At 37.4% G+C, this 12,314-nt stretch overlaps 1 protein-coding gene and 1 pseudogene across 46 annotated transcripts in view; both read left to right on the top strand.

The window, feature by feature from the left end:
• Positions 1-12,314, top strand: part of METTL8 (methyltransferase 8, tRNA N3-cytidine) — a 181,979-nt gene that overhangs the window by 57,275 nt on the left and 112,390 nt on the right. Inside the window, exon 1 of one of the 46 annotated variants that reach the window (XM_055289710.2) lies at positions 1,464-1,555. The exons of 44 other annotated variants lie outside the window; for them this stretch is intronic. The gene's annotated coding sequence lies outside the window, so the exon portion shown is untranslated. Of the gene's footprint in view, positions 1-1,463; positions 1,556-10,968; positions 11,138-12,314 lie in introns of those variants that run through there. One more of the 46 variants, XM_055289709.2, reaches the window with a different exon arrangement.
• On the top strand, positions 2,150-3,009 carry LOC129488043 (small ribosomal subunit protein eS26-like; annotated as a pseudogene).

Here is a 12,314-nt window from a genome sequence, read left to right as displayed (position 1 = left end):
TGGTAGTTCTGCTTTTAATTCTTTAAGGAATCTCCGTACTGTTTTCCATAGTGATTGTACTAGTTTACATTCCCACCAGCAGTGTAAAAGTGTTTCCTTTTCACTACATACATGCCAACATCTATTTTCTCTTTTTATGGCCATTCATGCAGGAGTAAAATGGTATCTCATTGTGGTTTTCATTTGCGTTTCCCTGATAACTAGTGATGTTGAGCATTTTTTTCATATGTTTGTTGGCTGTTTGTACATCTTCTTTTGAGAATTGCCTATTCATGTCCTTTGCTGACTTTTTGACAGGATTATTTGTTTTATTTCTTGCTGATTTGAGTTCCTTGTAGATTCTGGATATTAGTCCTTTGTCAGATACATAGTTTGCGAATATTTTCTCCTACTCTGTGGGTTGTCTGTTTACTCTGCTGATTATTTCTTTTGCTTTGCAGAAGCTTTTCAGTTTAACTAGGTCCCATTTATTTATGTTTTTGTTATATTTATTTTTTGTTGTTATATTTATTTTTGTTTTATTTTGTTTTGCATTTGGGGTCTTAGTCATGAATTCTTTGCCTAAGCCAATGTCTAGAAGAGTTTTTCCGATGTTATCTTCTAGAATTTTTATGGTTTGAAGTCTTAGATTTAAATCTTTGATCCATCTTGGGTTGATTTTTGCTTAAGGTGTGAGATGAAGATCCAGTTTCATTCTTCTGTATGTGGCTTGTCAGTTATCCCAGCACCATTTATTGAATAGAGTATCCTTTCCCTGGTTCATGTTTTTGTATGTTTTGTTGAAGATTAGTTGGCTGTAAGTATTTGGCTTTATTTCTGAGTTCTATATTCCGTTCCATTGGTCTATATGCCTATTTGTGTACCAGTACCATGATGTTTTGGTAACTAAAGCCTGATAGTATAGTTTGAAGTTGGGTAATGTGACGCCTCCAGGTTTGTTCTTTTTGCTTAGTGTTGCTTTGGCTCTATGGGCTCTTTTTTTGTTCTATATAAATGTTAGGAATGTTTTTTCTATTCCTATGAAGAATGATGATGGTGTTTTGATGGAAATTGCATTGAATCTATGGATTGCTTTTGGCAGTATGGTAATTTTTACAATATTGATTGTACCTATCTGTGAGCATGGAATGTGTTTCCATTTGTTTGTGTCATCTGTGATTTGTTTCAGCAGTGTTTTGTAGTTTTCCTTGTAGAACTCTTTCACCTCCTTTGCTAAGTATATTCCTAAGTATTTTATTTTATTTTTTGCAACCTTTATAAAAGGGATTGAGTTACTGAGTTGATTCTCAGCTTGGCCGTTGGTGTATAGCAGTGCTCCTGATTTATGTACATTGATTTTGTATCCTGAAACTTTACGGAATTCATTTATCAGATCTAGGAGCTTCTTGGAAGAGTCTTTAAGATTTTTTAGGTATATGATCATATCATCAGTGAACAGTGACAGTTCGACTTCCTTTTTTCCAATTTGGATGCCCCTTATAATAAGTGTGAAGACAGTGAAGACCAAAGGAACTCAGGATAGGAAGAGATTCCCAAGATGAGGTTGGAAGAGCAGGTAGGATTTAACTTGAGCTTTGAAGGATAAAGAGTATTTAAATAGTGAAGATAATGTTTTAGACAAGTGGTAGCATGAATAAAGATGTGAATTTGGGAATAAATACAAGAGATATATTCAAAGCAAGCAAATAGACTAGCCCAGTTGGAAGAGATGACATCAACAATGTTGCAGTCGAATGCCCAGTTAGTTAAGAACTACAAAGTAAAATATTTCAGTAAAGGATCATTTGACAAAGCAAAAGACCCAGACCCTCATAAAGGCTACCAGTCTCCCCTGCTACAGAAAAATGCAGAAAATACATAATCTCTAGTCTTTGAAATGAAGCTTACAGGGCAAGAAAAGCAGGTCTCTGGAAAAGGTTGGGTGTCAGGGAGAATTTACCTGCAAAATAAAAGGAACAAAGGAAGGATAAAGAACCTAGGATGCATTGTAGATTCATTTGTATTTTCCAATATTTTGTATAAACCGAATCATTTAATATGTTTTATCTTTTTTTCTGGCCTCTCTTACTCAGCATAATTATTTTGAGATTTATCTGTGTTGCTACATGTATCAATAGTTTGTTCCTTTTTACTGTTGATAAAAGATTTGTAATCAGAATAAATTTAAAACTCTCAAAAGTCAATAATAAGAAAGCAAACAACACAGTAAAAATGAACACAAATTTTAAGATACTTCACCAAAGAAGATATACAGATGATAAATAAGCACATGAAAAGATGCCAAATATCATTAGTCATTAGAAAAGTGCAAATGAAAGGCACAATAAAATACTACTACACATCTATTTGAATAGCTGAAATTAAAAGTACTGAGCTTACCAAGTGATGATAAGGATGTAGAGGAACCGGAACTTTCGTACACTGCTGGTGGGAATATAAAATGGTATAACCATTTTGGAATACAACTTGGCAGTTTATTTGTTTGTTTCGGTTGTTTTTACTCACCACTATACTAACAAGGAACTTGGCAGTTTCTTTAAAAGATAAACATATATCTCCGGCAGTTTCTTTAAAAGATAAACATATATCTCCGGTCCGTGCCTCCAAGATGACAAAGAAAAGAAGGAACAATGGTCGTGCCAAAAAGGGCCTTGGCCACGTGCCGCCTATTTGCTGCACTAACTGTGCCCAATGAGTGCCCAAGGACAAGGCCATTAAGAAATTCGTCATTCAAAACATAGTGGGGGCCGCAGCAGTCAGGGACATTTCTGAAGCGAGCGTCTTTGATGCCTATGTGCTTCCCAAGCTGTATGTGAAGCTACATTACTGTGTGAGTTGTGCAGTTCACAGCAAAGTACTCAGGAATCGATCTCGCGAAGCCCATAAGGGCTGAACACCCCCACCCCCATTTAGACCTGTGGGTGCTGCCCCACGTCCCCCACGAAAGCCCATGTAAGGAGCTGAGTTCTTAAAGACTGAAGACAGACTATTCTCAGGAGAAAAACAAAATGGAAATGTACTTAAAAAAAAAAGTTAAACATATACCTGCTATTGATACACACAACATGGATGAATTTCAGAATAATTATGCTGAGTGAAAGAAGTTAGAAATAGAGTACATACAATACTTTCTTATACTGTACTAGAAAATGCAAACTAATCTATAGAGACAGAAGGCAAATCAGTGGTTGCTAGTGGTGGAGGTGAGTGGGGAGAAGGGGAGGGGTGGGAGGGAGGAATTACAAAGGGGCACAAGGAAACTTGAAGGGAATGGACATGTTCAATTTCTTGATTACTGTGAAAATTTCAAAAGTGTCTACATATATATTAAAACTTACCAAGTTGTACACTTTGAATACAGTTTACTGTATGTCAGTTACACCTCATTAAAACCTTAAAAAAAGTTACTTCCATACATTGGAAAATAATGTAGCAGTTAATAAAAATGAGAGATGTATGTATACTGATACCAAGAGACGGCTATGATATATCATTAAATGAAAAGAGCAAGCTGAAGAGAATTTTCTCCAGTATGACCTCATTTTTGTTAAGAAAGTATTGTACCTGTGTTAGGATACAAAATCAATATGCCAAAATCACAAGCATTCTTATACACCAATAACAGACAAACAGAGAGCCAAATCATGAGTAAACTCCCATTCACAATTGCTTCAAAGATAATAAAATACCTAGGAATCCAACTTACAAGGGATGCGAAGGACCTCTAAATAAAAGAGGACACAAACAAATGGAAGAACATTCCATGTTCATGGATAGGAAGAATCAATAGCGTGAAAATGGCCATACTGCCCAAGGTAATTTATAGATTCAATGCCATCCCCATCAAGCTACCAATGACTTTCTTCACAGAATTGGAAAAAACTACTTTAAAGCTCATGTGGAACCAAAAAAGGGCCTGCATTGCCAAGACAATCCTAAGCCAAAAGAACAAAGCTAGAGGCATCACACTACCTGACTTCAAACTATACTACAAGGCTGTAGTAACCAAAACAGCATGGTACTGGTACCAAAACAGAGATATAGACCAGTGGAACAGAACAGAGCCCTCAGAAATAATACCACACATCTACAACCATCTGATTTTTGACAAACCTGACAAAAACAAGAAATGGGGAAAGGATTCCCTATTTAATAAATGGTGCTGGGAAAACTGGCTAGCCATATTAGAAAGCTGAAACTGGATCCCTTCCTTACACCTTATACAAAAATTAATTCCAGATGAATTAAAGACTTAAATGTTAGATCTAAAACCATAAAAACTCTAGAAGAATACCTAGGCAATACCATTCAGGACATAGGCATGGGCAAGGACTTCATGTCTAAAACACCAAAAGCAATGGCAACAAAAGCCAAAATTGACAAATGGGATCTAATTAAACTAAAGAGCTTCTGCACAGCAAAAGAAACTACCATCAGAGTGAACAGGCAACCTACAGAATGGGAGAAAATTTTTGCAATCTACACGTCTGACAAAGGGCTAATATCCAGAATCTACAAAGAACTCAAACAAATTTACAAGAAAAAAACAACCCCATCAAAAAGTGGGCAAAGGATATGAACAGACACTTCTCAAAAGAAGACATTTATGCAGCCAACAGACACATGAAAAAATGCTCATCATCACTGGCCATCAGAGAAATGCAAATCAAAACCACAATGAGATACCATCTCACACCAGTTAGAATGGCGGTCATTAAAATGTCAGGAAACAACAGGTGCTGGAGAGGATGTGAAGAAATAGGAACACTTTGACACTGTTGGTGGGACTGTAAACTAGTTCAACCATTGTGGAAGACAGTGTGGCGATTCCTTAAGGATCTAGAACTAGAAATACCATTTGACCCAGTCATCCCATTACTGGGTATATACCCAAAGGATTATAAATCATGCTGCTATAAAGACACATGCACACGTATGTTTATTGCGGCACTATTCACAATAGCAAAGACTTGGAACCAACCCAAATGTCCATCAATGATAGACTGGATAAAGAAAATGTGGCACATATACACCGTGGAATACTATGCAGCCATAAAAAGGATGAGTTCATGTCCTTTGTAGGGACATGGATGAAGCTGGAAACCATCATTCTCAGCAAACTATCGCAAGGACAAAAAACCAAACACCGCATGTTGTCACTCATAGGTGGGAATGGAACAATGAGAACATTTGGACACAGAAAGGGGAACATCACACACTGGGGCCTGTCGTGGGGTGGGGGAAGGGGGCAGGGATAGCATTAGGATGTACCTAATGCTAAATGATGAGTTAATGGGTGCAGCACACCAACATGGTGCATGTATACATATGTAACAAACCTGCACATTGTGCACATGTACCCTAGAACTTAAAGTATAATAATAAAAAAAAGAAATTATTGTACCTGTGTTACATATATATACACCTTTGCTTTTATATATAGAGAGAAAAGTCTGAAAAGGTCCACATTATCCTGATAATGGTATTTACATCAGAGATGGGAATGGGGATGAGAGGGAGGGTAGAGATGTAACTATATTTTATATGCATTGGTATTGAGTTTTATTTTAAAAAAAAAAAGCCGTCTTCCTTATGTACCTATTTCCCATCTTGCTATCTACCTGATGACAAATTCTGTATTCTTTAATACTGATTCCAACTTCTCAAAATTTTGAGTTCTACCAAATCTTCCTCATCTTTGTGTCCCCAGTTCACAGGCCTAGTGCCTGATAGATATAGGTTCCCACTAAGTATTTAATGAGGGAGGTGGGTATTGGTTTCTTCAGCAGCTGTGACCTCCATCCCATTGTATGCAAAGTAGAAAGGCATTGGCTCTATGTTTGTGTTTTTTGTTAGTCACACAAGTAAGAAACTCAGGCTGGTGTGTTGGCTCACTCATGCCTGTAATCCCAGCAGTATGGGAGGCCAGGCAGGAAGATTGCTTGATGCGGGAGTTGGAGACAACCTGGGCAACAAAGCAAGACCCGTCTCTACAAAAAGAATAATAATAATAATAATAATTTAATTTAATTTAATTTAATTTAAAAATTTTAAAAATTAGCTGGGCGCAGTTGTATGCACTTATAGTCCTAGCTACTCAGGAGGCTGAGGCCAAAGGATTACTTGAACTCAGGAGTTTGAGGCTGTCAGAGGTTTTTCCAAAGGCTAAAAAGGTTTTTTTTAAAAACCTTGTTGTAGGCTGTGCACAGTGGCTCATGCCTGTAATCCTAGTGCTTTGAGAGGCCAAGGCAGGCGCATCACCTGAGGTCAGGAGTTCAAGACCAGCCTGGCCACCATGGTGAAACACCATCTCTACTAAAAATACAAAAATTGGCTGGGCGTATTGGGGCGTGCCTGTAATCCCAGCTACTCAGGAGGCTGAGGCAGGAGAATCGCTTGAACCTGGGAGGTGGAGGTTGCAGTGAACCAAGATGGTGCCACAGCACTCCAGCCTGGGTGATGGAGTGAGACCCTGTCTCAAAAAATAAATTAATAATGAAAAATGAAAACAAAACAAAAACAAAAACTAATTTACTAATAACAGTAACCGACTGAAATATTCATTATAGCCAAAAAGAGAGGTAGGCATCCTGGAGTTACAAATATAAATTAGCCTCAATAGTAGAAAGGAAGATTTAATTGAAGTTACTTCAGTTATTAGCTGATATGCCTATAACAGCTATATTTTATCTTTTCTGAGACTCACATTTTTATTTACCTATTAACATCTCTGAAATCATGACATTTCTTACAGTTTGTGCATCTTAAAATTGTAGTTGAAAATGTTTTTTCTTTATTACTGGAACAGAAAATAATAGCATATTGGATTTGATGAAATAGGATAATTATAGTTTCAGAGTACTTAATCTTTTTCTTTTTTTAAGTACTCAACTTGATTTATTTACAAAGTGTAATATGTCCACATGCCCAGCCCTCTAGTCAGGAGCGGAACATTGCAGACCCCAGAAGCCCTTAGGTGCTGTCCACCTTAATTACCTCCTCCCAAGGGAAACCAAAGTCTTCAGAGTACTTAATCTTAATTTGTATGCTGGGTTTTTATTTATTTATTTTTGGCACGGAGTCTCGCTCTGTTGCCCAGGCTGGAGTGCAGGGGCCTGATCTCGGCTCACTGCAAGCTCCACCTCCCAGGTTCATGCCATTCTCCTGCCTCGGCCTCCTCAGTAGCTGGGACTACAGGCGCCCACCACCATGCCCAGCTAATTTTTTGTATTTTTAGTAAAGATGGGGTTTCACTGTGTTAGCCAGGATGGTCTCGATCTCCTGACCTCGTGATCTGCCCACCTCGGCCTCCCAAAGTGCTGGGATTACAGGTGTGAGCCACCGCGCCCGGCCTGTATGCTGTTTTGAGAACTATTACTCTTACTAACACAAAAACCAAAGGAGAGAGAAAAAATTTAAATGATTTTCCACTGCCCATACATCAGGGCTAACCTATAGAACATTTTTTATATTGTCAGAAAAGCATTATTTGCTAATAATTGATAAATGAGCAATGTACATAGAAAGTTGATCCAGGAGGAAGTACATGTGAGCATACAGGAAAATATTTAACAGTTAAAAAAATACAAATGGAAACAATAAAGTAATTTTTTAGACCTATTAAATTAACACCAAAGAAAATAGAAAGAAAAGAAACTTAAGATAACACCTAGTCCAGGTAGCATTGTATATTAATATTATTTTGTTTGGTTGTCTGTTTATTTTTTAATTTATCTCTTCTGCCCTTTTTTCCCCTGTTCCTTTTTTACTGCCTTCTTTTGGATAAATTGAATAAATTTTTTTTTTAGATAGAGTCTCGCTGTGTTGCCCAGGCTGGAGTGCAATGGCATGATCTCGGCTCACTGCCTCCGAGGTTCAAGCGAGTACTACTAGTACTACTTGGGTACTCCCAAGTAGCTGGGATTATAGGCATGCACCACCATGCCCAGGTAATTTTTGTATTTTTAGTAGAGACAGGGTTTAACCATGTTGGTCAGACTGGTCTTGAACTCCTGACCTCATGATCCGCCCACCTTGGCCTCCCAAAGTGCTAGGATTACAGGTGTGAGCCACTGCAACCAGCCTAATTGAATAATTTTTTGTATCCAATTTTTACTTCCTCTACTGGCATTTAGCCATATGTCTTTGCATTCTGTTTTACGAATTATTTCAAGGCAATAGTTTCAAACATTTTGGTCTCAGGACCCCTTTACACTCTTAAATTACTAAGAACCCCAAAGACTTCTTATTGATATGGATTATGTCTATTGATATTTTCTGTATTAGAAATTAAAACTCAAACATGAAAACATTTATTAATTCCAAAACAATAATGAATCCATTACATATTAACATAAATTACATATTTTAATGTAAATGTATATTCCCAAGTGTTAATGTAAATGTATATTCCCAAAAGTGTAATGCAAAGAGTGGCATTGCTGTAAATATTTGCAAGTCTCTTTAATGTCTGCCTTAATGGAAGAAATTGGATTCTCATATCCTCTTGAATAATATGAAGATAATTTGGCCTCTCATAGATACGTGCTTACAAAGGAGAGGAGTTTTTTTGTTTTTTGGGTTTTTTTTGGTTTTTTTTTTTTTTGGTTTTGAGACAGTCTTGCTCTCTTGCCCAGGCTGGAGTACAGTGGCACAATCTCGGCTCACTGCAAGCCCCACCTGCCGGGTTCATGCCATTCTCCTGCCTCAGCCTCCAGAGTAGCTGGGACTACAGGCAGCCACCACCACTCCCGGCTAATTTTTTGTATTTTTTAGTGGAGACGGGGTTTCACCATGTTAAGCCAGGATGGTCTCGATCTCCTGACCTCATGATCCGCCCGCCTCGGCCTCCCAAAGTGCTGGGATTACAGGCGTGAGCCACCGTGTCCGGCAAGAGAGGAGTTTTTAATAGCCTTTATCAGATAATTGTGGATTTTTTTTTTTGATATTACACTAAATCTCAATAGTGGTAGTTTCTTAGTTGCAATATGGCATATGAAACCATATCATGGAATTTTTATATTCTGCCATATATATATATATTTTTTTTCAAGACCAGGTCTCGCTATGTTAGGCAAGCTGGCTGTGAGCTCCTGGGCTCAAGCCATTCTCCTGCCTCAGCCTCCCGAGTAGCTGGGACTACAAGAGCACTCCACAGGGCCTGGCTCTATATTCTGCCATATTATGATACACTGGTATACCTTGCACTTTGGATAGATCCTTTACCTATGCATGATTTATAACATCATGCATGGATAATTTGGAAAATATTGGTTCCCTGTTTGATGTAGATCTTCTAAATGTTGACACATTTTATTATAAACTATTTAAATATCACATTTGTTAATATCACCTCCAGTCTCATCAGGAAAATCTGTATTGGGAAGCTATCAAACTCATGGTGGTGGACACAAGCTTTCCAGAAGTCTAATTTTTGCTTGGAAGCACAAAATTTATTTTTGCAAACACATACCGTAATTTGTTTTTCTTAATGTTATAGGCTCATTTTGTTTACTTTTGAGAAACTATATGCCAAATACCCAAGTCTAAATAACTATAGCTTTATCAGTAGTTGCTCTTTCAAGTAAAAATAGCATTCCATGAAAAAAGCATCTAGTTCAGCTCACAGTTCATATGAGTGCTTTTCCTCAGTCAAGCCAGCCATTGTACTTCAGTACAGAAGTGCATGCTTTCCATCTTGTCACATAGACTATTAAAAAGATTTGTACCCTAGGTTCAATATTTCATAAAATTAATAGTTTTTACTGCTTCATCAATCAGCAAAATTGAAAATTTTTTAATTGTTTAATTTTGGTAAAAATTGTTATATTCTTTGCTGCTCACTGGATGGTGGCAGAGAATATGACAGTTAACACATTTTGGTGCCACTGCCTTCTTTCATTCCAAGGCAGTTGTAGTTTTACCCCTCATTGTTTTTATACCATCACTGCAAATGTCAACACAGTGAAAGAGCAAAACACAGTATTGCTATGAGAATAGTTTTGATTCTCATACTGTGGTTCTCAATTTGAGAACCACAGCTCTAGACATTACAATGTGCTTTGTCAACTTAGTGTAGTCTACTTAGAATTAATGTTGTGCCACCTAACATAAAATTAACCTTACAACAATATGTTTCTACTTATCATCCCTCCAACATTTGTGATATTGTTGTCATATAGTTTACCTCTATGTATAAATGCTATAATCATTGTTTTTATTTTTGTTATATACAGTTAGTTGAGTTTTTTAAAAGAAATTTAAAGTTTTTAAAAAGATTATTTTATAATTACCCACATATTTACCACTTCTGGTCTCTTTTTTTCACCCTGTAGATCTCAGACTCCATGTGGTCCCCTTTTCCTTTAACCTGAAGATCTTTAACATTTCTTGTAGTGCAAATTCTGCTGGTAACAAATTCTCTCAAATTTTGTTTATCTGAAAATGTCTATTTTACAAATTTGAAAGATCTTTTTACTGCATGTGAAATTCAGGGTTGACACATCTCTCCCATCCCCGTGCCCCGACATAAGATGTCCTTGCTTTATCTTCTGGCCTTCATTATCATTGTTTCTGATGAGAAATCAGCTGTAGTTTGCATTTCTTTTCCCACTGTATATAGTAGCTACTTTTCAAATGTATCTTTATCTTTGATTTTTATCAGTTTTCTCTGTATTTATATTGCCTGGGGTTTGCTGTGTTTCCTGCCTGATCTATTGAGTGTTTCTTTTTCTTCTTTCTTCTTTTTATCTTCAAATTTGGAAAAATTTTAGTCAGTATTTCTTTATTATTATTTTTAACTCATTTTCTTTCTCTTTCCTATTTCTGGGCTTTCAATTTATGTGTTTGTTAGACCAATTGGTATTATCCCACAGGTTACTGAGACTCATACTTTTTTTCAATCTTTGTCTCTCTGGTCTTCAGTTTGAATAATTTCCACATCTGTCATTAAGTTTACTGACCCATTCTCTCCAGTGTCTGTCAGCTGTTAAGCCTCCCAATTTTTTTTTGTGTGTGTGTGACAGGGTTTCACTCTGTCACCCAGGCTGGAGTGGTGTGATTATGGCTCACTGCAACCTCAACTTCCTGTACTCAAGCGATTCTTCTACCTCAGCCTCCCAAAGTGGTGGGATTACAGGTGTGAGCTACCATGCCCACGTGAGCCTACTCAACTCTTTATTTCAGATAGTGTGTATGGGTTTGTTCTAGAATTTCCTTTTTAAAAAAAAAAAGTTTTCATTTTTTTCTGAGATTTCTTCCATCTATGCATTCATTCTGTCCATCTTTTTCTTTAAATCTTTTAACATATTTTTCAATGCTGTTTTAAAGTCCTTGCGTACTAATTCCAACATTTGGTTTTCTCAAAGTCTATATTTATTGACTGACTTTTCTCTTGATTTGCATGTCTAGTAGTATTTGATTATATGGTGTACATTATGGATAATATCTTCTATGGAGTCTGGATTATGTTGTCTTCCTTTAAAGATGTCGAGTCTTTTCTGGCAAGTGGTTGAATTTCTGCCAGCTCCTTCTTGGATCAGGTTTGATTTTAGGTGTTGTTTGGGTGGGACTATTTTGATAATGTCCTGAGTCTAGTTTGGTTCTTCTTCCTGTGGCATGGGATTTCTAGGGTCTTAACTAAATATTCAAGGTGCTCAGATAGATCTTTCCACTGTGGCTTAGCCAGAACTCCAGTGTCACCAAGCACTGTACTACCTATCTCGTCAGTTCTCTTTTCTCCACCCTCATTCCTAGAATCCTCTCTCTTCTACTAGTCCCTGTGGTGACTCTGCCTGTAGATGAGCAGCTAGGACTAGCTGAAAACCTTAGGAGAACTCTTGTAGACTTCAGGGGCCCTCTTGTCTGTCCATCTCCCTCTTCAGTATCCTGTTGCACAAACTCTCACCACCTCTGCAACTCTGAACTCTGATCTCTGCCTTCTCAACTCATGAAACTGCCACTCAGTGAGACAGCCTCTCTGCACCACAGTCTAGAATGTGTCCCCAGACAGAACAGGTGGATGTGGGGACTCACCTTTTGTGTTTTTCTTCTCTTAAGGATCAGTCTTGCCCTGTCTGAAGTGTAGTCCAGTGTTTAAAAGCAGTTGCTTTATTTTATCCAGCTTTATAATTATTTGTGGCAGGAGGGTAAGTCCATTGCCAGGTACTCTGTCATGGCCAAAATCATAAGTCCTATACCAGAGTTTTAAGTCATAATTATGTTGAAGATTTTGTAGTATATAGAAAAATGTGTGTGTGTTTGTTTGTGTAACTGTGTAATAAATATGCCTTTGTGTTGGAGAAACCAGCCCCATA

This window comes from Symphalangus syndactylus, chromosome 8, assembly GCF_028878055.3.
Source record: "Symphalangus syndactylus isolate Jambi chromosome 8, NHGRI_mSymSyn1-v2.1_pri, whole genome shotgun sequence".
NCBI lineage: Eukaryota > Metazoa > Chordata > Mammalia > Primates > Hylobatidae > Symphalangus > Symphalangus syndactylus.
The sequence above is the reverse complement of the archived record's forward strand: the minus strand, read 5'-3'. Positions and strand labels throughout refer to the sequence as shown.